General features: G+C 38.8%; 1 pseudogene; it reads left to right on the forward strand.

Annotated features, from left to right (window-relative positions):
- Positions 1–5,706: 5,706 nt before the first annotated feature.
- Positions 5,707–6,331, forward strand: LOC125391652 (peptidyl-prolyl cis-trans isomerase A pseudogene; annotated as a pseudogene).
- The last annotated feature ends 3,088 nt before the right edge of the window (positions 6,332–9,419 follow it).

Raw genomic sequence — 9,419 nt, forward strand, 5'->3', positions numbered from 1 at the left:
TGTTTGCTGAGAAGACTCCAAGATGGTACTTCCCAGAGACAGCTGCCCAGCAATGTCTTTGTAGTCCTGTCAACGTCACTGTGCTGTGGACACCAGGAGAGGACTGGGTACAGAAAGTGTGGTTTATAGACACAAGCAACACTTTAAGTAATGAAGAATGACACTAGTTATTTACAGGAAAACTGGTACAATGGAAGATAGTTATATTAAGCTAACTGTCAGTCTCAGGAAGACGTATCACATGGTTTCTATCATTTGAAGGCCTTAGAAATAACAGATATAAAAACCTCTCATCTAATGATGATATGAAAATAGAAACTGGGTAAAAGGGGGCTAATGGGAAGGGGGAAAGATAGAAACCATCACCAGCTAGAGCAGACATATTCAAAGTGCACGCTTGCATGAAAACGGCCTTGGGTGTCTCCATATAACAGAAAAATAATTCAAAGAATACAAGAAAAATAGATTAGATTTCCTGGTTAAAATATAATGCAAGCCATATGAATTAAGAAAGAACATATAGACAGAGTATTATTTCTCCAAAAGGCAAAGCTAAAATATGGAGCTCTTCCACCAGAAATGTCAGACATTAATAAGGCTAAAAGATATAACTTTAGAGAAAGCTAATGCAGTGACGTTATTACTATCCATGGGCAGGCAGCAAAATTGTTAAAAAGTAGCATTCTCCAAGACATAGAGAGGTCTGCTATCATGTGTTCTTCAGCCTTTGCTTACCTTGCAAGTATATTCAAAATAATTCATAGAACACAAAATTCATATAATAATATGTGGAAGATCCTTGGAACATAATAATATGTAGAGAATGTGTGGAGAGAAATGTGTTGCTTTAAGTGCTCATACTGCTGAAAGCCAATGATTAGTGAACCAATCATCAAAAGAACAATATAATAAACTTACAGAAAATAGTTAAAAGGAAATAAAAACTAAGAGTGAAATGTTAATGAAATAGAACATGCTGGCCAACAGTGTTAATGCTTGTGTTCTGACAAAACCGTGAAAATGGGCAAGCCCGTGGGAGCTATTGCTAAGAAATGGAACAAGAGCCACAATGCCTCAGCCCTCCACAAAAACTGCAGACAACAAGGAACTCTGAGAGTGGAAGCAATAGTCTTCCTCAGGGACAAGCATAACAATTTGTTATCCACTACCAAATGGTCAGCCCTGAAAACATATATACAAGTAACATTCAGATGCAATAGTGTAGGTGGTGGCTCCTTATTCGTTTCCTGGTCATCTAGACCCAAAATAATCACACACAAACTATATTAATTGCAACATTGTTTGGCCAACGACTCTAGCATATTCCTAGCTAGCCCTTACATCTTAAATTAACCCTTTTCTATTATTCTGTGTATCACCACAAGGTTGTAGCTTACTAGGTAAAGTTTTGGTGTCTGTCTCCTTTGGCAGCTACGTGGTGTCTCTTTGACTCTGTCTACACTATATATCAGATTTCCCACCTGGCTATACTGTGCCCTGCTATAAACCAATTATTAACCAATTGTAATAAAACATATTCACAGCTTACAGAGGGGAAATCTCTCATCAGAACAGGTAGTATTTATGTATTTAGGAGTATATATACATATATATACACTCCTATATATACATATATATATATACACACACACACATATATATATATGCTTGTGTGTGTAACAACAATTAATTATACTACATTTGAAAAAAGAAAAGAAATAGTTTTTAAAAAGGGAAGAAAAAGAACAAGAGACTGATGTTAACAGTGAATATGAGAACTTCTGCTGGAGCAGACCCAAGGCAGTGACCTTCACAGCCACTGGCCAAAGGCAGTGACCTCAGCCAGAGGACGCCTGTGGCAGCAACATCTCAGCAACCGCTGAGAGAGCAGGCCTAAGCCAGAGGCCTCTGCGGACTAGGCACAAGTCAGGGACGTCCGCGGAAGCAGGCCCAAGCCATAGACATCTGCGGGATCAGGCCCAAGTCCAAGCCAGGGACCTCTGAGAAAGCATGCTCAAGCCAGGGACATTTATGGGAACAGGCCTGAGCCAGCAACCTCTGCCAGAGCAGGCCTGAGCCTGCAGCTTTAGCCTAGAGCAGACCCAAGACAGTGACCTCCACAGGGGCAGGCCTGAGCCAGAGTCATCAACTAGAGCAGGACCAAGGCAGTGACTTCAACGGGAGCAGCCCCAAGCAAGCAACCTTTATGGAAGCAGAGCTGAATGACCCCCTGGGATTGCAAAGTGACCCCTGGGAGCACTGAGTGACCTCTGGTGTGACCCAAACCATGGCCCTGACTGCACCATTAGGAGAAATCATCTGAACCTTGGATCCACTGAAAGGTTGATCACCAGAGACACAGCCCCAATTACACCAGTCAGAGGAAAAGATGGGTAGACAAGGTAAGAACACACATAACACTACAAAGAGCAACACTACACCAATAAAAACTAGTAGTCCTACAGCATCAAGACTTGAACACCAGAATATATATGAAGCAGAAGAAAACAACCTAGAAAATAACTTTGGGAGAAAGTTTAAGGCCCTTAAAGAGGAAAGGAGAATTTCCCTCAAAGTAGGAAATGAGAAATTTCCTCAAAGTAATGGAGGAATGGACAAACAAAAAATTGGAAGACATCAACAAATCCCTCCAAGAAAATCAAGAAAAAGCAATTAAACAGATGAAAGAAATGATTCAAGACCTGAAAACCAAAATAGAGACAATAAAGAAAACACAAACTGAAGAAATTATAGAAACAGAAATCATGAGAAAATGACCAGAAACCACAAAAGCAAGCATAAACAACGGAATACAAGAGATGGAAGACAAAATCTCAAGTGCTGAAGATAAAATAGAGAAAGTAGAATTATCAGTAAGAGAAAACATTAAAGCTAAGAAAAGTTTAACACACAATATCCAGGAAATACGGGACACCATGAAAAGACTAAACCTAAACATAAAGGAATAGAAGAAAGAGAAGTCCAACTCAAAAGCACAGAAAATATATTCAACAAAATCATAGAAGAAAACTTCCCCAACCTAAAGAAAGATATGCATATGAAGGTACAAGAAACTTACGGAACACCAAATAGACTGGATTAAAGAAAAGTTCCCCTTTCCACATAATAATCAAAACACTAAACATACAGAATAAAGAAAGAATATTAAGAGCTGCAAAGGAAAAAGACAAAGTAACATGCAAAGGCAGACCTATCAGAATTATACCTGAGTTCTCAATTGAAACAGTGAAAGTCAGAAAGTTATGGTCAAGTGTTATGCAGATATTAAGAGACCATGGATGCCAACCCAGATGATTATACCCAGCAAAACTTTCAGTCACCATAGAGAGAGAAAACAAGATATTCAATGGCAAAACCAGATTTAACCAATACCTAGCCACAAACCCAGCCCTACACAAAGTACTAGAAGAAAAACTACAACCCAAGGAAGTTAACTACATCCCCCAAAACACAGACAATAGATGATCTCAGAGCAGCAGATCCCAAAGAAGGGAAAATGAACACACATACAATAACACCACCAATAATAAAAACTAAAATAACAGGAACTGGCAATCACTGGTCATTAATATCCCTTAATATAAATGGTCACAATTCACCTATAAAAAGACACAGACTAACAGATTGGATACGAAAACAGAATCCATCCTTCTGCATACAAGAAACACATCTCAACCTCAAAGACAGACATCGCCTCAGAATAAAGGGTTGGAAAAAAAATTTCCCATTAAATGGAACTGAGAAACAAGCTGGTTTAGCTAACCTAATATCTAACAAAATAGACTTCAAACTAAAATCAATCAAGAGAGACAAAGAAGGACATTTCATTTTAGTCACAGGGAAAATCCATCAAGAGGAAATCTCAATACTGAACATCTATGCCCCAAATACAAGGGCACCCTCATATGTAAAAGAAACAATTCTAAAGCTTAAAGCACACATTAAACCACACACACTAATAGTGGAAGACTTCAACACCCCAGTCTCACCACTGTACAGGTCTATCAGACAGAAAATTAACAGAGAAATAATGGAACTAACAGATGTTGTCTCAAATGAACTTAACAAAAGTCTATAGAACATTCTATCCAAACATAAAAGAATATACCTTCTTCTCAGTACCAATGGAACCTTCTCAAAAATTGACCACATACCAGGTAACAAAGCACACCTCAACAGATACGAAAGAAATAACCCCATGTATCTTATCAGATCATAGCTTAAAATTAGAATTTAACAGCAACACTAATTTCAGAATGCCCACAAACACATGGAAATTAAACAATGCTCACTTGAATCCTAAAAGGGTCAAGGAAGAAGAAATAAAGGAAGAAATCAGAGGCTTCCTAAAATTCAAAGAAAATGACCACACAACATACCCAAATTTATGGGACACAATGAAAGCAGTGTTAAGAGGAAAGTTCATAGCACTAAATGCCTACATAAAGAATCTGGAAAAAGCCAACACTAGTGAATTAACAGAACACCTGAAAACTCTAGAACAAAAGAAAGCAAACTCACCCAGGAGGACTAGAGGTCAGGAAGTAACCAAATTGAGTTGAAATCAACAAAATAGAAACAAAGGAAAGAATACAAAGAATCAATTTGACAAAGAGTTTGTTCTTTGAGAAAATTAATAAAATAAACCTTTATCCAAGCTTGATGTGGGATTTCCATATGTATGCCATGATTTTCATTAATGAATAATGAAACTGCCTTGGCCTGTTAATAGGGCAGAACTTAGGTAGGCGGCAGTGGGGGGGACTAAATGGCATGCCGGGAGAAAGGAGGCAGAACTAGAGAGAAGCCCTGTATCATACCCCCCCACCCCCAAGCTGGATGGAACTTTAGCCAGTAAGCCACAGGTATGTTGTGATACACAGATTAATAGAAATGTGTTAAACTAAGATGTAAGAGTTAGCCAATAAGAAGCTAGGGCTAATGGGCCAAGAAATGTTTTAAATAACATAGTTTTTGTGTGATTATTTTGGGGCTAAGCAGCCAGGAACCAACAAGTGGCTCTCTCTTACTACACAAACTAACCAAAGACAGGGAAAGAATATCCAAATTAACAAAATCAGAAATGAAAAGGGGAACATAACAACAGACATGGAGGAAATCCAGAGAATCATTAGGTCATATTTTGAAAACCTGTACTCGACAAAATTGGAAAACTTAGAGTAAATGCGCAAATTCCTGGATAAATATCACTTACCAGAATTAAATAAAGACCAGATAAGCAAATTAAATAGACCTATAACTGTGAAAGAAATAGAAACAGTCATCAAAAGTTTCCCAACAAAAAAAAGAGCCCAGGGTTATATGGTTTCGGTGCAGAATTCAGTGAGATTTTCAAGGAAGAACTAATACCAATACCCCTCAAATGGTTTCACACAATAGAAACATTGCCAAACTCTTTTTATGAGGTACAATTACTCTGACATTTAAACCACATAAAGACATTACTAAGAAAGAGTATGACAGACCAATCTCACTCATGAACATTGATACAAAAATACTCAATAAAATACTAGCAAATAGAATCCAAAAACAGATCAGAAAAATCATCCACCATGGGCCACTTTGCAGATGCTGCTGTCCCCTCTCGCCGCTTGCTGCAGCCATAGTCAACCTCACCGTGTTCTTCGGCATCGCGGCCGATGGCGAGCCCTTGGGCCAAGTCTCCTTCAAGCTATTTGCAGACAAAGTTCCAAAGACAGCAGAAAACTTTCGTGCTCTGAGCACTGGGGAGAAAGGATTTGGATATAAGGGTTCTTCCTTTCACAGGATTATTCCAGGATTCATGTGCCAGGGTAGTGACTTCACACGCTATAATGGCACTGGCGGCAGATCCATCTATGGAGGAAAATTTGAGGATGAGAACTTCATCCTGAAGCTTACAGGTCCTGGCATCTTGTCCATGGCAAATGCTGGACCAAACACAAATGGTTCCCAGTTTTTTATCTGCACCACCAAGACCGAGTGGCTGGATGGCAAACACGGGGTCTTTGGGAAGGTGAAAGAAGGCATGAGCATTGTGGAAGCCATGGAGCGTTTTGGGTTCAGGAATGGCAAGACCAGCAAGAAGATCACCATTTCCGACTGTGGACAACTCTAATTCTTTTGACTTCTTACCCACCAGACCTTTCCTTCTGTAGCTCAGGAGAGCACCCCAGACCCATGTGCTCGCAGGACCCTGTAATCTCTGCTCTCTCTGAAGTTCTTTGGGTTCCGTATTTTCCTCATTCCCCTTCAAGTCTAGCTGGATTGCAGAGTTAAGTTTATGATTATGAATAAAAACTAAGTAAGAAAAAAAATCATCCACCATGATCAAGTTGGCTTCATCCCAGAGATGGAGGGGTGGTTCAACATACAAAAATCTGTCAATGTAATCCACCATATAAATAAACTGAGAAAAAAATCCCACATGATCATCTCATTAGATGTTGAAAAAGTCTTTGACAAAATACAATATCCCTTCATGATAAAGGTCTTGGAAAGAGCAGGGATACAACGAACATACCTTAACATAATAAAGGCATTTTTTTATTTTATTGAACTATACATTTTTCTCTGTTCCCCTTCCTTCCTCTCCCCTCTTTCTACACCCTCCCATAGTCTCCACACTTCCAATTATTCAGGAGAACCTGTCTTTTTCTACTTCCCATGTAGATTAAATCTGTGTATGTCTCTCTGAAGGTTCTCATCATTTTCCAGGTTCTCTGGGATTGTGAATTGTAGGCTGGTTTTCTTTGCTCTATGTCTAAAAACCACTTATGAGTAAGTACATATAATATTTTTCTTTTTTGGGTCTGGGTTACCTCACTCAATATGATGTTTTCTAGATTCATTTATTTGCCTGCAAATCTCAAGGTGTCTTTTTTTTTTTTTTTGCTGTGCAGTACTCTATTGTGTAAATGTACCACATTTTCCTGATCTATTCTTAGGTTGAGGGTCACTTAGGTTGTTTCCAGGTTCTGGTTATGACAAATAATGCTGCTATGAACACAGCTGAGCACATGTCCTTGTGGTATCATTGAGCATCCTTTGGATATATACCCAAAAGTGGTATTACTGGGTCTTGAGGTAGGTTGCTTGCTAATTTTCTGAGAAATCGCCATACTGCTTTTCAAAGCAGCTGTACAAGTTTGCACTCCCACCAGCAATGCAGGAGTGTTCCCTTACTCCACATCCTCTCCAGCATAAGTCATCATCAGTGTTTTTGATCTTGTCCATTCTGACAGGTGTACAATGGATTCTCAAAATGGTTTTTATTTGCATTTTTCTGAGGGCTAAGGATGTTGAGCATTTCCTTAAGTGTCTTTCAGTCATTTTAGATTCCTTTGTTGAGAGATCTCCGTTTAGGTCTAAATCTATTTTTTTTATTGGATTATCTGTTCTTTTGACGACAAATTTCTTGAGTTCTTTTCATATTTTGGAGATCAGACCTCTGTTTATTGTGGGGTTGGTGAAGATCTTTTTCCATTTTGTAGGCTGTCGTTTTGTCTTGTTGACCATGTCCTTTGCTTTACAGAAGCATCTCACCTTCAGGAGGCCCCATTTATTAGCAGTTTTTCTCACTGTCTATGGTACTAGGGTTATATTTAGGAAGTGGTCTCCTGTGCCAATGTATTCAAATGTACTTTTCACTTTCTCTTCTATGAGGTTCAGTGTGGTTGGCTTTATGTTGAGGTCTTTGATCCATTTGGACTTGAGATTTGTGCATGGTGATAAATATGTAGCTATTTTCATTATTCTGCATGTTGATATCCAGTTATTCCAGCACCATTTGTTAAATATGTTTTATTTCCATTTTATATTTTTTGACTTTTTTTTTCAAAAAATCAGGTGTATGGTAATCCATAGGTGTGTGAATTAATATCTGGGTCTTCAGGTCAGTTCCATTGATCCTCCTGTCTGTTTCTATGTCAAAATCAGGCTGTTTTCGTTACTATGGCTCTGTAGTACATTTTGAAGTCAGGGATTGTGATGCCTCTGAAAGTTCCTTTACTGTACAGGATTGTTTTGGCTATCCTGTGTGGTCTGTGAAGAATTTTACTGGGATTTGAATGGGCATTGCATTGAATCTGTAGATTGCTTTTGATAAGATTGCCATTTTTACTATGTTAATTCTACCTACCCAAGAACATGAGAGATCTTTCCATTTTCTGATGGCTTCTTCAATTTCTTTCTTCAAAGACTTAAAGTTCTTGTTGAATAGGTGTTTTACTTCTTTGGTTAGTGTTACCCCAAGATACTTTATGTTATTTGTGGCTATTGTTAAGGGTGATGTTCCTCTGATTTCTTTCTCAGCCCATTTATCATCTGTGTAAAGGAGGGCTGCTGATTTTTTTGATTTAATCTTCTATCCTGCTACATTACTGAAGGTGTTTATGAGCTGTATAAGTTTGCTGGTGGAATTTTTGGGGTTGTTTATGTAAACTATCGTATCATCAGCCAATAGTGAGAATTTGACTTCTTTTCTGATTTGTATCCCTTATTTACAGCAAGTCAGCAGCCAACATCAAACTAAATGGAGAGAAACTCAAAGGGATCCCAGTGAAATCAGAAACAATACAAGGTTGTCTACTCTTTCCATATCTACTCAATATACTTCTTGAGGTTCTAGCCAGAGCAAGAAGACAAACAAGAGGAGATCAAGGGGATACAAATCAGAAAAGAAGAAGTCAAAGTCTCACTATTTGATGATGATATAATAGTTTACACAAGCCATCCCTGAGTAAATTGGGAGCACGGGGACTATGGGAGAGGGTAGGAGGGGATCAAAGAGGAGGGCAGGGGAGCAGAGAAAACTATATAAGACAATAAAAACAATTAAAAGAAACAATGGAAATGAGACACAAGCAGAGATATGTAAGAGATAGCTTCGGAGTCAAAGTGATTTGGCTTTAGATTCGAGGTTTGCTGTGCTTGGGCAGTGTAAGCTTGTGCCAGTCCTGACCTCAGTGAACAAGATGGATGGTAAATATACAATGAGACAGGAAGTAAAGTACTGGGCACATAATACAGGAAAAATGAACCACAAATTCTCAGTGATTTTTCATTATTAGCATCAGAGGGCTGTTCACTGGGTTTTGATGTACAAATGGGATGGTGAAAGCAAAGTTCTCAGATGGATAAAAAGTACAGCACATTTTGTGAGAACAAAGGTCTAAGCAAAGACACAGGGTGCTGAGGGCCAGAGAATCACATATGTGGGAAAGCCATAAGACATCTGACAATATCAAGGACTTAGAAGAAGCCGGCTGAAGTGGCACATACCTTTAATCCCAGCACTTGGATGGCAGAGACAGGTGGATCTTATGAGAGTGAGGCCAGCCTGTTCTACATAGCAGGTTCCAGGTCAGCCAAGAATATATTGTGAGAGTCTTTCTCAA

Source organism: Myodes glareolus, chromosome 25 (assembly GCF_982192425.1).
Source record: "Myodes glareolus chromosome 25, mMyoGla1.1, whole genome shotgun sequence".
In the NCBI taxonomy this organism is placed as follows: Eukaryota; Metazoa; Chordata; class Mammalia; order Rodentia; family Cricetidae; genus Myodes; species Myodes glareolus.